This window comes from Parasteatoda tepidariorum, chromosome 7, assembly GCF_982258835.1.
Source record: "Parasteatoda tepidariorum strain Cologne lab strain chromosome 7, Ptep-v5.0, whole genome shotgun sequence".
Classification (NCBI taxonomy): domain Eukaryota; kingdom Metazoa; phylum Arthropoda; class Arachnida; order Araneae; family Theridiidae; genus Parasteatoda; species Parasteatoda tepidariorum.
The window spans coordinates 9,781,720-9,797,198 of NC_141761.1; the positions used below are offsets into that span (position 1 = coordinate 9,781,720).

General features: G+C 26.2%; 1 protein-coding gene across 2 annotated transcripts in view; it reads left to right on the forward strand.

Moving 5' to 3' along the window:
- The first annotated feature begins 1,601 nt into the window (after nt 1–1,601).
- Nucleotides 1,602–15,479, forward strand: part of LOC147806830 (uncharacterized) — a 32,827-nt gene continuing 18,949 nt past the window's right edge. For both annotated transcript variants that reach the window (XR_015435271.1, XM_087167278.1), the window contains exons 1-6: nt 1,602–1,765; nt 3,304–3,400; nt 5,385–5,463; nt 7,205–7,409; nt 12,609–12,759; nt 15,202–15,399. The gene's annotated coding sequence lies outside the window, so the exon portion shown is untranslated. The remainder of the gene's footprint in view (nt 1,766–3,303; nt 3,401–5,384; nt 5,464–7,204; nt 7,410–12,608; nt 12,760–15,201; nt 15,400–15,479) is intronic.

Sequence of the window (15,479 nt, forward strand, 5' to 3'; positions counted from 1 at the left end):
AATTTAATCTATGGATTTATCAACTTAATTACATGAACTTACAGAGCTACCTATGATTGTAATTATACTAACTTGTAATTATACTACTTTAGAATAATTAGATACAGTACAAACCTTAGAAATTAAACTTTTTAAAATTTTTATTTAAGAGTTTTAATCCTTTGTTCAATGTCCTATCCCACAGTTTTGAATTACATATACTTATTTAGCTTTTTTTGTTGCATTTTTAATACAAAGTTTTTAAGAGTAAACTTTTTCTAAATTAAGCTGAAGATATTTTAATTTTAATGATAGCAATATTACAATAATATTTTAATTTTTATGAAAATTAAAAATTTTTTTAGAAAGTCAGGCATTGTTAATCTTTCACAGTATAAATAATAAATTAAATAAACGTGAAAGATTTGCATACAATTTCTTTTGACTACAGATTGCATAAAAACATACAATTTCTTTTGACTACAGATTGCATAAAAACATACAATTTCTTTTGACTACAGATTGCATAAAAACATACATTGTGTGGTTTTTACATTTATGATATATTATAAATTTTTTTTTTAAAACATGCAGCTGACTTAACTATCTTTAATTACATATTCAAGCTAAAAAAAAAAAAAAGAAGTTAAATTTAGAATTTGGAAATTTACTTTTCAAGCTAAGTTTTTATTATGTTTCAATTTGAAAGACTTACAAAAATTGAAAAATAACCTTGTTAAGTCATTGAAAAGATACTGTATTAGTGTAATATTTATTTAACTTACAGCATTACCTGTGTCCTTTTACATTGGGTTAGTTCTCTGCCTTGGAAATTTTGGAACTTGCTCTTAGGTATTCTAGCTATATAATTCAAAAACAGATTTTTTTTTATTTGCTTTAATTTTGAGATAAAGAGTAGAGTTATTACATTTTTTTTATTAACAAACAATTTTGTATTGAATTAAAATATTTTAAAAATAAACTTTAATTTTTTATGCAAGTATTTCCAATGGTACACAGACAGTTTTTTATTTAATCCTTTTCAAGAAAATTAAAATTCATATGAAACTTAGAAATTGAAAATTTGATTGATGCATTTTAAACAGAAAGATCAATCAGTATGAATGTTTCTTATTTTTCCAAAAATCGTGATTTGTATTTCATTATTTTTTTAAAATTTTGACTGTTTTACTTGATAGAATTGTTTAAAATATTGTTAAAAAAATTATTAGATTAAGAAAAATGACGTCATGTGAAAAATATGTACTGGATCATTCAAAAACTCAACTTTCAAATTATTGTTTACTTTTCAGAAACCGAAGGGACTTTGAGCAAGCTCCAAAAGCTCCCTGTCCCTGAACTCACCCATCCTTTTAAAAATGTCATACTTTGTTGCTTATAATACATAATGAAGGCATAACAATTTATTGTATCTATAAAGTTAAACTTGTAGTTCTCTTAACCAAATTATTAGCATGGTTCTCCAGTTTTATGTGTGTTTAAAGAAAAATGTTATACTAAAAATTACAAAATTACTTTCTTCTATACTTTCTAGCATTAAAAATTGTTACTTTGTGATTTTCTTTTTTTTATATTGTTTATATATTTGATTTCTTTTACAGGTTTATTTAATCCCAATAGCTACTATGTCCCTAAAGGCACTGACAGAGCTACCTATAATTGTTGTCTTGATGTACCAGCTATATAAAATGAGTGTTCATAAAGATGTCGAAGAATTTGTGCCATTGATAACAACTAATACTTTACAACCCACAGCTCAACAGAGGTAACTTAATTTTAACATTACTCAAATATTTTTTTACCATAGAAAGTTTAATATTAGTGACTATACTTCAACGTTGAAATAGTCTATGAAGTGATAAATGTTTTAATATTGTCTCTTTGTTTGCCAAATTACTCTTAGATGATAATATATCTATATAAGATAACTAAGAAATCTCTCTCTAGAAGTATTAAAAATGTTGCACTTTAGATTCCAGAAGTTGGAGGCAGTTTTCAGTTGATAATGATCATTGTCAGTATTTACATAACTTTTAATTTATCTAGCATTGATTCTCATATTTGCTATAATAGTAATTGTTTTATTCAAATTTTCTAGTATCTAAATGAAAACTAATTTAAATTTAACAATGTGAAATATCACTAAAATATATAATTTTGATTAATTTCAGAACAGTCATGAAAAAATAATTTATAATTTTATAGAAAAACTCATACATCCAATAAAGTTTCAATTAATTCGCAACGATAAAGTATTCTCTTTGATAAAATGCATCTCAATGTGGATATTCTAATTCTTATTCTGTTTGGATCAAATCGTCTAAACTTAGAATATAATTTTTTCTTAAATATCTTGCAACCAGCTCATAACTTAGTTACAAAATAGTTAGCCTGAGAAATATTTGTCAATATCACTAAAAATTTGACATTTTGTAATCTTTTTCAAAAATAAAAGCTTGTTAATTTTTTTTTAATTAAAACAAATGTTGTATCCAAATGAAATCAGATTTATTTTATTGGTCTCAGTTTTTATTCTTATCCTTGATTGAAGCTGGAATGTCTTTTCTTTTTCTTTGAAAAGTTTTGCAACAAAAATATTGCAAAGTGTGAGTAAGTTTTTTTCTAAATATCTTAAAACGATGTCATATATTCAACTAGAAAAATAGTCTAAGGAATATTGATGATATCGTGTATGACATATTTTATTACTTTGTTACACTTATTAAAAATAAAGCTTTCTTAATTGAAACAAACTTATTAAGTTGATCAGCCCACTAGGTATACCAAGACTATAATTAACACCACTCTTGTATCACCTTTTAATATACTGACCACTTCTCAAACTAGGCCATCAAATTGGTACATTACAAATGGTCAACTTGCATGATTTTTGCTGTAAAATCTATTTTATTGATTTTGATCTTGATTGTTGTTTTATCCTTGACACCCTTGTCATTTTAGTTTTATTTTTATAATGTTTACAGTCAAAATATAGCAGAAAATATAGAGAGAAACTTTTTAAATTAACTACTTGCACGTAGGATATACCTTAAATGTCTTTCTTTTTTACTTATTTTATATTTCATACCAGATGATCAAGTCAGAGTGGTTTTATGCAATAAAACTCTTCAGTATTGTTTTTTACTTATTCAATTGTATTCTGTGAAGGAATTTTATGTTTAGTGACTCTGTGGGACGAAGTTAAACATTAAATTTTATACATTTAATTTGTTCTTTGGGAAATATGCAGACAAAATGCAGAATGTTTACTAAAATTTTATTTTTTGTTTTGTTTTATTTTAGGAGCAATCCATCTCTCAACAAAGAAGTTTATGTTGACTTTATGCCTGCACAGATAAAAGTATTATCTTTTCGGGCTTACCTAGTTAGAATATATCAAGTGAGTGGGTGACTAATATATTAAGAATCATTCTTTATTTTTTTTAATAAATATTTTTTATCCTGTATTTTTAAGGAAATCCCTTTGCTGCTTAGAAGTACTATAATGTGGTATAACAATGTTGAGCACACTACTAACAAATTTCAAATACAGAAAAATGTGACAAAATTTTGTAAGGCTTTAAAACAATGAAAAACGTTGCTTTTTCTTGTTTGAATGATTAGAATTTTCTATATTCTCAAGTTTTGAGTACATATAAATAATAAATTTTTATCTGTTCTCTATGAACAAAGTTATTGGTGTTGATTGCATTTTGTGTTGAAATTGAAGGGCAAAAGTTAAAAAAATTAGGAAAAAGGGAGTCTAAAGGAGTCAAAAAGAAAACTGTTTATGTGCTAAGAAAAATTTTAAAATGCCTATCATTCAATGTCATGGATCCTCAATCATTCAATAAAGTGAATCTAACTTCAATGGATTTAAGAAGAACTCTTGATTTCTTAAAATAAACTTTTCAAAAAAGAAAAGGATATTTAATGTTTTAGAAACTCTTACATGCTTTCAAACTATGGTGAATCTTTAATTTGAAATTTCACTTATCAAGTATAATACAGTAGAGAACCATTTATCCGGTATCCAGATAACCGGGAAACCAGAAAACCGGGAAAAATTTTGCTCGATTTTCCCGTTATTTTAAACTAGAACGAAAAAAGCGGAAATTGGACTCATCTTTGAAGTTGAGTAGAGGAAAATGTAAGGAAGGGGAAAATCCTTTTCCCCGTTTACCCAGAGAAACGTCATTTCCTCCGTGACCTTGAAGGCAGGGAAGGGAGGAATGTTTTATTTTTTTCTTTAGGCCGTCAATTAAACTCAAGGGTGTGGCATGCTGATTTCGTTTTCTTCTTGATTTACGAGGAGGGTGGGGAAAATGCATTGCATGCATATCAGTGAACAGAAAAAAAAAAGAAAAAAATATTTATTTGACATCGAATAATAGAAATAAAATCTTTTTCTTTTTAATAAATTCTCATTCTTTGGAAGTGCGGTATCAATTGCAGGTTTTTCTTGGTGTGGAATCACATCTGCTGTAATTAAAAATCTTGTTTTTATCAACAAAAAAATGAAATAAAAGGAGAATTGTTTATTAATTTAAACATATGATTATTTTATGAAGCAGATTACAGTTTTGTTTTTCTGATTCCACTACGTTTGATTTTTTTTCTTTTCGCGATAAATTTCGCACTCAATAAATTAATTCTTTTTATTCATAAATTTTATCATTAGGTTTTTTTTTTTTTGAATTCTGTTGATCTTGCCTTGTTCCGGGTTTTAATATTTATGCTAGTGCCTTTTTTAACTATCGTTTCGGTTCGATAATTTTCAACTGTTTTTATTTAGATTAATAAGTTTTCCTTTTATTTTATCGTTTCTCCCCGTATAATTAGGTATGAAATATATTGCGTTATTTAATCATTGGTTTTGTTTATATTATTTAATTTAGGAATTGTAATTATTTTTAGAAAATAAATATGAGAATTTTGTATTTTTTAAACTTGATTTTCTTGTCTAAACTTGCAATTTTTTTTATTCTTTTAAATGTTATATTTCTACCATTTTTTTTTTTCTTTTTAAAGTTAGGAGTTACTTTCTTTTTTCTCTTTCTTTATGCATTACACTTTTTCCTTGTACTTCGGGTTCGATAAAACATCGATTAACGTCACTTTTTGGTCGATCCAGAAAACCGGGAAATTCAGATATCCGGGATAGCGATGGTCCCGAGCATCCCGGATAATTGGTTCTCTACTGTATTTTAAAACCCTCCTAAGTTAAAAAATGTAGTTCATGTTAATGTCAAATGTAGGTTTTGTTTTAATAAAACAAAGTGCAGTATCTATATTTTAAATGTTGGGGGAGGGGATTACAAAATTTTTTTAAAAATTTATTTTAACCCTATTTTCAAGTAAAGTTAACAGTTTTCTATTTTCAGAATTAGTGCCATCCCTTGAAGAGCTTTTTGATGAAAATATATTAATTGGAACTGGATGGGCATCTTATGAGTCATTAAGGTGATAGTTTTGATTTTTGTGGTATTAAATTTAATTTTTTACACCATTCTATTCTCTAACTATTCGGAAGAGTAAAATAAGAAAATTATATTGAAATTAAAAGAATCTCGAATATTTTTATGGTGGCTAATATAATCATAAAAATAGTTCTTTGTCAGAAACTAGTTATTTTATCATGATCATGTGAATTGTTTGAAAATTATTTTGCATTTTGTTAATGTATATAGTGCTAAAAAATATATCTTGAGTGCTTAAAAAGTATTTGAAAGATGCTTATTTTTGGTTGAAAGATTTGGCTACCCACTTGTAATATATAAATCAATAAATTCAATTTTCTTTGTTACCCAAAATCTATTAGATTATATAATATACTTAGAGATTCAATAGCAAGAGGGAGATAATTAATTTTAATGTAGGTTCCTAAGTTTCTAATTTTAACATATTGGTGTTTTGTTAAAAATTTAGATAAAATTAAGGTATAATCAGTTTATTTTTTATCTATTTTACTGCTGTTTGAAATGGATAAATCATAATATACAGAGATGCTAAAAATATCTACAATATAACAGCATGAAAAAATTACAAAAAAGTTTAATTAAAAAGATTATGTGACTTTTTTATTCTGTTTTTGCTTTACTTAACATGCCAATATTTAATGAATTGTGTTTTATTGCAATTCTCAAAGTATTCTCTAAATGCTAATTTGTCAAATATGTTATTTTTAATTAAGTGTTCTATTATGTTTACTTGGCATCTAATTTTATAATTTTCTAAGCCTCTGCTTCAAATGTTGTATTGCAAGTTATCTGAAATAATTTTCTTTGAACAAACTTTTTTATTTTCCTATCAAATTGTTTTAAACTGAATGAGATAATTCAGTGAGACACAAAAACATCATCTGTTTCTTGTGCTGAAAAACCTTAAGAGTTCACAGTTGTCCTAATATTCCAGATTGATGGGATGAAAAAAAATTTGTTCTTGTTTTTAACTCTTTTTGATCTAATATTCCCAATTTTTTTTGTATATTTTCTGATCCTCCCATTTTCTACAAGCATGAACTTTAAAAGATTTGATTTGTAGAATAAAAAGATTTTGCTTTTCAAATTTCTTATTTTATTTATTATTTTAATATCAATTGATAATGCTATTAAAATTTCAAAATTTAGTAGTTTCAGCTCAGAGACCGTCTATCAACTACATATATTAAAGATATTTATTGTGTGGTCTGTGGGCTAATAGTAGCACCTAGATTTTAGTTGCTCTTTGAATTATCTAATTTTGTTTAAAATAATAATAAACTGCTTGGAAAGAGAAAAAGTTTATATAATGACAATTTTTTTATTGTAATGTAAGTTTTTTTCCCTTTCTTTTTGCAAAATAGTGTATTTAGTATCTAAGTATCATAGTAATTTTGCCTATGCATTAATTGATTCTACTCTAACTTTATATGAATTTTTCACAACCAACATTTAGTAACATTTACTGAACTTTGTTTTAGTAGAGCAAAATAAACCTTTTTACTTTGTCTTTTGTATTTTTTAAAATTATACTGTTCCAAAAAATATCTTGATTTATTTTTTTTTGGTTGAAAATTGAGTTTTTCTTTGTTTCATTATGAGACTTGGAAAATATATTCTAAATTAAAATTTCTTGTTAAATGTATTATGTTTCACAGCTCTTTAATTGCCTTTACTGACTGTGGTATTACTTATTTTAATGTTAGAATCTTGTATATTTTTAGGCCTTTTGCTCATAGTACTTCAACTGATCTTGTGCATCATATGAGACAATATTTATAGTTGAAGGTTCTGGCTAAGGCTGTAAATGTGTTCTTAAAAAATGTTTATGACGAATCTTTAGTAACTACAATTCAAACAATGTTTTGCAAGCTTATTCTGAATTTAGTTGAATGCATTAAAATAAGATCTGATTGAGAAAATGACAATGTAAGTTCTTTTTTTCTTATTAATTAAAATATAAATTTTAGGCCACTAATTAAATTTATTGTAATGCAAGACAATAATACTTCTAAATTGTGAAGAATTTTTATTGTATGAATAATAGTTGCATTTTAATGAAATCATGAGAGTTGCTTGTGCAGTTAAATTTATTTTTTTACACTTCTTATGTCTATAAAAATATGATGTCAATAACCATGAGGATCTGGCATCATATCAAAGCCTTATACTTTCAGCCATTTATTTTCACATTATATTCTTCTAGCTATGAATTTCAACTATTTTTACACCTTAACTATTCTTAAAGTGTATTTCAGTTCAGATTATTTCATGGTATTAAAACTAGTTTATAATTCATGGTATTATAGCTAGTCTGCTAATAAAACTGTGCTAAGTCTATTGTAAAAATTTTCAAGAATATTTTTTTGAAAATTAGTTTTTTCCATGAGAATAATATTTGTAGCAACATTAGCTCTGGTATGATATGTATGAAGTAGTAAAAAGTCATCTATGATGTTTATTTAATTTTGAAAAAAAAAATGCTTTATTTAGGGCCGTGACTTGTTAATGAGGATGCTTGAAGTTTTGGTTTTAAAATTTGAAATTATTACAAAACTGCAGGTGCCTGTCCTGCAGAAAAAAGCATAAGCATATATTTACTTTCTGTTAACTTTATATAGTTGCTTATAGTGCTTATATTCACAATAAAATTTAAAAATGTAGAATCTCCTTGAAAAAAGAAAGAAAAATAGTATCCACTGTTTTTAACATCTATTGATTAGTATTAGTCATTTAGAGTAGAAAAAAAAACTTGAAGGATATTTTCAACTGTCTAATATTGTCTTAAAGAATACTAATTTTAATATTGTCTATATAATATATGTTGTCTAATATATATTATATAAATATTGTCTGAAAGAATTTGTATCTGTTCAGTACTGATAACTGCAAATGCATTTTAGAAATCATTCTTGTCACGCATATTTATAATTAAAACACAAGGAATGAAACTTTTATTTTATTAAGAGGCATCCACTTTTTTTTTAAATGCAAATAAATTTCTATCTATATTATTGACAGCAAACAAAGTGCAAACATAACGAGCAATTTCAATGTTAAACACCTACTCACCAAGCTTTTTTTTTCGTTCTAGAAATGAATTTTATGCGTATCAATCTTTAAATTCTGGACAAATTTTTACATTTATAGTGTTACACAGATTTCATTTCTTAAACCTTGTTAAAGACCTTGTTTAGGAATAAATTTAGACAAACTTTCTTAATCTTCTTTCTTCTAGCTTAAATTTGCAATTCTTAATTTTAAATTAGAATATTGATAAAAAATAAATTTGAAAACAAAATAGTTTATTTTTTCTCTTTTAATTATATTATATTTGCTGTACTCAATTCTTTTAATTGGACAATAATATAAAAAGTACATTTTTGTAAAATGTTTTGGAATCAGTACTGAATTTATGATAATTGAATTTCTATCTAGAACAACTCTGGAAAATATTTGTGAACAAACTGGTTGCATAATATAAAGTTTCATAATAAAAATTAAAAGCTGTAGGAAATGGTTCCATTAAAATATTTCCAACTTTTTATATTGTAAAAGGAAATAGTTTATTATCTGGTTCCTTTCTTAATAACAACGGTTTTGAAAATATTTTATTTTCTCTAAAAGCTAGCATTCGATTATAATTCTAGTTATCAGAAAAATATGTATATTGACCTTAAAAAATGCTTATTTGCATATAATTATTTGTTATTCAGAAAAGAACCCATTTCTAAACTTCTCCATTTATCACAGTTGGGACACAATTTCAATAAATACTAATCGCCACTTTGGAAAGCTTTGCTTATGAAGTATGCTGGAAGTTTTGACATAGAAATTTTTTAAAGGCTATTGTATATGGGGAAAGCCTGTTATATTAAAAAATACAGTATAATTTTACCCAATTATATGTTTTATTTAATCTTACCTTCATTAAATAGCCTATCCATATTTGGATAAGCGGCTATCAATGTTCAACTTTTTAGCCATATAATTTTAAAACTAATTCAGAAGGAAAAAAATGCAAAAACTTTCCACAGTTGACCTGACAACAAAGGGTTTCTAATCTTCATTGATAAGCATATATTCTGCATTAAATTAAATTTTGATCATTTGAACTAAATTAAATAAACTTAAAAATAATATGAGATGTTTATCACTGTAATAATGGCTTCCTTTGATTCTCAATTGTTAATTTTGGTTACGGTTTAATAATTTACAATGATTGTTTCACTGACTCAAAATATGAAATCGAATCTAGAAATTTATTTCAGATCATCAAGTAAATTGTATTTATTGCCCGTTTTCAAGAGCATATTAGTTTCCATAGTTTGTAGATTTGTATTATTCAAGTTATCTATTGCAGTTGTTCCTTGTTTCTTTCCTTTACAAAACTAAAAAATTTAATTTAAAAAAATAACGCTTCTAGAAATATTTTTTTAAAGGGTAAACAATGTTTACTAATACTTAGTTTACTAATATTTAATTTAGAAAAAATTAATAGTTTTATTTTGAAAAAATGTTCAGAAGTTTCTGTATTCTTGCATTCGTTCTCAAAAACTCTTTGGAAGCGTTGAGATCAGAGAGATTATGTTTGATTACAATGCTACCCATCACCAAAAGAAAATTCAGTTAAAAAAAATTTAAAGAATAAAAGACCATATTTTTAAATGCTTAGAATAAAAATATTTAAGCTGTAAGCTAAGAATATTGTTTTTTTAAAAATTTACGACACTTTCCATTCTCCAACCACTCTATTTCGTCCAAATTCTGTTTCTTTTTTAAAGATTAATTTCCTTCTTGTTGAAATGGGACTCTGTTTCTTCCAAATACATTTTTGAAGAGAATAATCATACATAAAGTATAGTTGATAAGTTTTTCATTATGGAACAGATTCAGTTTTTTTTCCACAATTTTGAATATCATCCCTGATATTATGATCTCTGTTTTTTTTTTTAATAGTTCTTTCTTTAGCTACTTTTCTTCCATAATTTAATAAATACAAATTTAACCTTTATTAATGCTGTTTAGGACTTAAATATGAATTGTTGTTTTGGGAGAAATATACTGTCATTTTCTTAATATTTCTCCAAAGTATTTTACTGATGCATAGCATTAAAGACCTTGTTTGAAAAATGTCATAAGATATGGGTTTATGTATAGTTTTCTCAAAGCATTACTTTTTGTAATGATGGATTTAACTGGTGAAGTTTCAAGTGGTGCTGTTGATCTTGCTAAGTAAAATAGACAAATTTATTTTTTGAGATATAAAAATAAAAATTTTATTTATGAGTTTAAGATAATTTTGTAATGTATATCAAAGTTATTTAGTTTATCAAGTAATATCTGATATGCAGTGAAACCTCCTGTTATGGACACTCCTGCAAAACGGACGCCTCTCAATACGGACATATTTTTAATTCCCCGGGAATCTTCTATGAATAAACCATTACGTACATTCTCCGCAAAGCAGACACTCCCGTAACCGGACGTGGACAGTCATTTTGGTCCTGAAATGTTGTTTTTTATCTCTACAAACCGGACACTACTTTTTCTAAATAAATTGCAAGCTAAAAAAATCAACTTTTCACCATTTTTAAAGCATGTAAATAAAACTTTTTGCCTGATCCATAACTAAAAATATTGTTAAGCTATTTCAAAACCGAAAAATCAATCTTTCTCCTGTCACCTTGCCTTATCTTTGTAAAGAAAGGAGAGAAAATGGTACTGCACTCCTGAAATAATTCTGACATCGGCATCTTTTGATCTTTTCATCTGGACCACACAGGTTATGAGACCCCTCAAGTTGAAATGACTTCTCTCAATGCTTCTTCCCCATTGAAAATTTCTTTAATTTTCTTATCAATTTGAAGACTGTATTTAACACAACTGGGATAAAAAAAGAGAACAGAAGTATAAGCTTTGAGGTGTTTATATAAATGAAACATTTATTCAGACACTTGATAGCTGATCAATTGTGAATAATCATCTCCATAGGTCCTCATGACTTACAGGTATGCATTACTTTTTTTTCTGTGAATCGTGGGAGGTTTATTTTCCAAGAAGGTATTAACCATGTTCCCTATCAAATGATAAGTAGGTGTAAGGGGATGTGAACCTAATAATTGAAACGGACTGAGGACAGTACGCTCCTATTTGGTATCATATGTCTAACTTGAGTATCTATGCTAATAGGAAAATTATATTTATTTATCTGTAGCTACATCCAGAATTATGTATTTATATCAAACTTCTTTATATATTCTTTTTTACCTTTCTTATTGTTTAAATAAATATTCTTGTAGATATTTACAGTATCCTTGTAGATATTATTTAATTATTTCTACATCTTTGAGAATATTCTAAGAACAATTTACGGTGTTAAATTTCGTTATTAGGGTACCCTTCCCGTAAACGGACAAATTTTTTGGTCCCATGAATGTCCGCTTAACAGAGGTTTCACTGTATTAGTTTCCTTATTAATACTTTGTTTAGATTTATCCTGATCCTCCAATCAATATTGTTTTTGTATATATTTGCCCCTATAGTTTTTTTATTAGTATAGTTTATACCATTGTTACAGTACTTTTTAATTTGAGCATGAATGATCATAATGTTATTTTTACTTTGACTTCTGTGCAGCATACTCACATCAAGCTTACATGTTTTTAAATTGTACTTTCAACCTAGTTTTTCAAATTTTTCAGTCTAAAACAATGATTACAAGAACAGCCAAATATTTCTCTTTATCATATCTATGTCTTGCCTTGAGTTAAATAAACGTGAAAAAAAAAAGAAATTGTGAATATTTTTTTTAATCTAATGCTTTTACTTTCTTAAGTTACAAATAAACTGTTTAATGTGTCAAGTATCAATCCCAGGCTTTTCAAAATATAAGACTTAGCATTAGCTAAAAAAAAAATGACAACTGCCTTACTCAATGGATATCATGACACATCAATATTTCCTATTTTTCATTGTAATTGATAGGTTGAAAAAGTTAACCAATATGTCAAAAATACTACTTGTTATATGCTTTTTTTATTAGTTCTCTACTGATTTGCAAACAATTTAAAAAGAAACTAAATGATTTTACTTCATTAATTTTTTCCTACATTTTTATTTGTTTAGAAATAATTTACTAACGATGCTCACTACTTGCTGTAAACATTATCCTGGTGATGATGCAGACATGGTTGCAGATCAAAACAAAACTATAATTGAAGTTGTTCAAGAACTTGTATGACAGCTGACGCAACCACATACATGTGTTAGAGATCAAGTAACTATTTTTATAGTCTTTTTCAATAACTTTAATAACAAACAGATTTATTTCTTTTGTTTTAATTATGTAAAAAATCAAATATTTTGAACAAATATATAAATTATCGTGAATGATTTCCTCATAAATATTATTTGTAAAAATATCATTCATAAAAAAAGAATAATTTTTTTATCAGTCTAAGAATTAGTTGAAAATCTTCGAGACATGAAAGAAATTTGTCATTAGAGTTGTTAGGAGACAAACAACCCTGAATATAGAAACTTAATTTTTTAACTTACAGCTTAACTGAGCATAGAAAATTACAACTTAAATTTTAGGGACCATAATTGTTTTTCCCTAAAATGTTCATAAGACCGGAAATTTTTAACATTAAAAACATAAATAAATTAGTTTATCATAATATAGTTTAGTTTATCTTTATACAGTGTTAAGCAAATTTCTTTGAAAATTGGAAGATAGTAATTTAAAATTTCAAAAAGCTTAAAAATATTATAGCAAAAATAGCAATATGTTGCATTAAACTGCAATTGTGATTTCAAAGGTTCTTTAAAAAAAAAAAAAAATTTGAACTGCATTGCTCAAATTTCAAAAAGTAATGCTAAATGTTCATCCCTTAGCCTCCATTTTTAATAAAATTCTTTACAAGGTGCCTGGATGAAAATGCATGTTTATTCGTAGAAGATAAAATGGTGTAATCATAATTTTCTAATTTTCTGGATGATAATTTTCCAGAAATCTCTAATTTTCTAGATGTTTTGCATTATATATTTGGGACTCAGACAATAATTTGATATGTATATAATTATCGTAAATATTATGTAAATATATTTTTTATTTGTGGCAAGTTGTAAAAAGTTTTTTCAGACAGGAAAGAGCTGGCTTGTGAGTGGTTATTTGCCCATACTTGGTTTAATTGATGAAAATCCTTTCATGTTTAATTTTTGATTTGAAAATGTAATCTTAGTATTTATTATGTTTAATTTTTTATTGGAAAATATAATCTTAGTATTTATTATGTTTTGAGGCTTTGACAAGAATATGGGAAATTTTAATTTCAGAACATTGAGAAACTGTTTGAGGCTATTATTAGTTGGTAACTTGTAGCTCAATTATTTCAAGTTTTTATTTATGTCAAGTCATAAAAGAATATTTTCAGACTGGCATGTGAGCGGTAATTATCTCATACCTGATTTAATTGCAGAACAATTACTATTGCTTTACAAGCTGCTGATAATTGCTGTAGTCATTGCTTTTCAGTTTCCTTTGAATATCCAATTATAAGTGAATTTCATTGAAATCTGTATTCAAACTTGAAATGCAGGTGTTGTGGAACATATTCATAACTTTTAAACTTGTCTTATTTACTGAAAAAAATTGACTTTAATCTTGGAATTCGAAACTACTCATTCTTAGCTTAGCTAGCTGATCACCTAATTGGTCAAATTCTGCATGTGGCAATTATTTTGAAGTTGATGTAAGTAAAAAATTTACTTTGATGATTTTGTTAATTTTTAACAGAAAACAAACTTAGTGAAAAAGTATACTTAAACCTTACAATTCCAGTTGGGATAGGTGGATGTTGCTTCGATAATAATAGCAGATGGTATATGTTGAAAATAAAATAAATCGTAAGTGATGAAAAACAGGAACAGGATGACTGTACGAAACTTTTATTTCATAAAATAATGCAGAGCTCTTGTTACTTAGTTTACATTTAACATTTTGAGAAAAAATAATATATTTTGAATAAAGATATAAATAAGAATAAGCCATGGGAGATAAACTCACTATGACCTGTCTGATTAAATGCCAGTTAAGAAGTGCATATTTAATTGTTGGTTTGGAATACAGAATGAGATCCATTAAAAATGAACAAAGCCAAAATTCAAGCCGATTGTGCTAATCTCACAATATCTAATGTTAACATTTAATTAAGCTGGCTGGAGATTTAATTCCAGGAAGTTCGTTAAAAATCAAAGTAAGCCTATTAATGTTTATACTGATGTTCTATGGGATTGGCGAAAAAATAAAAGATTATAAATTGATTTCGGTACACAGTTGGGATAGAATTGAATTGTATTTAGTTTATTTGCATGAAATTAAAAAGTGAGCTGTTGCATTTATGGAGAAAAAAATCATAGAAATATTTACGTTTTTTCGTTATAAAATTAATTAATTTTTAATTGTGAAATATATTCTCAGTTTTTTTTATTTTTGATGACTACTGAAATAAAAAAATAAAATTTTACAACAATTTGGGAAATTTTAACTTAGAACATTGAGAAACTGTGTGAGATGATTGTTAGATTGTAACTTGTAATTTTTATTTCAAATATATTCTTAGCTTTTATTATCTGGATAACATTGTTAGGCTCTAAACTGTTTTGTTTAAATTTCTATACATATTTACATGAGTTAATTCAGTTTGAATATTTATAGGCTATGAATCCATTGATAGTAATTGCAGAAGTTAGAAATACAAGCATCAATAATATTATTGGGCCAAGTAGAAAACTGCTCATTGATTGTGTTTCATTGCGAAAACACAATCTACGACACCAGCCTGTGCTATCTCAAATAGCATTGTTAGACCGGAATACTTTTGCATCACTTTAGAACCTCGTCTTTTCTCATATGGTATGTAAAAGAGGCCTCTTAAAAGTTCTATTATTTTAAGATTTTTGTAAAAATTGCATGCATTTTTTCAAAAATATATC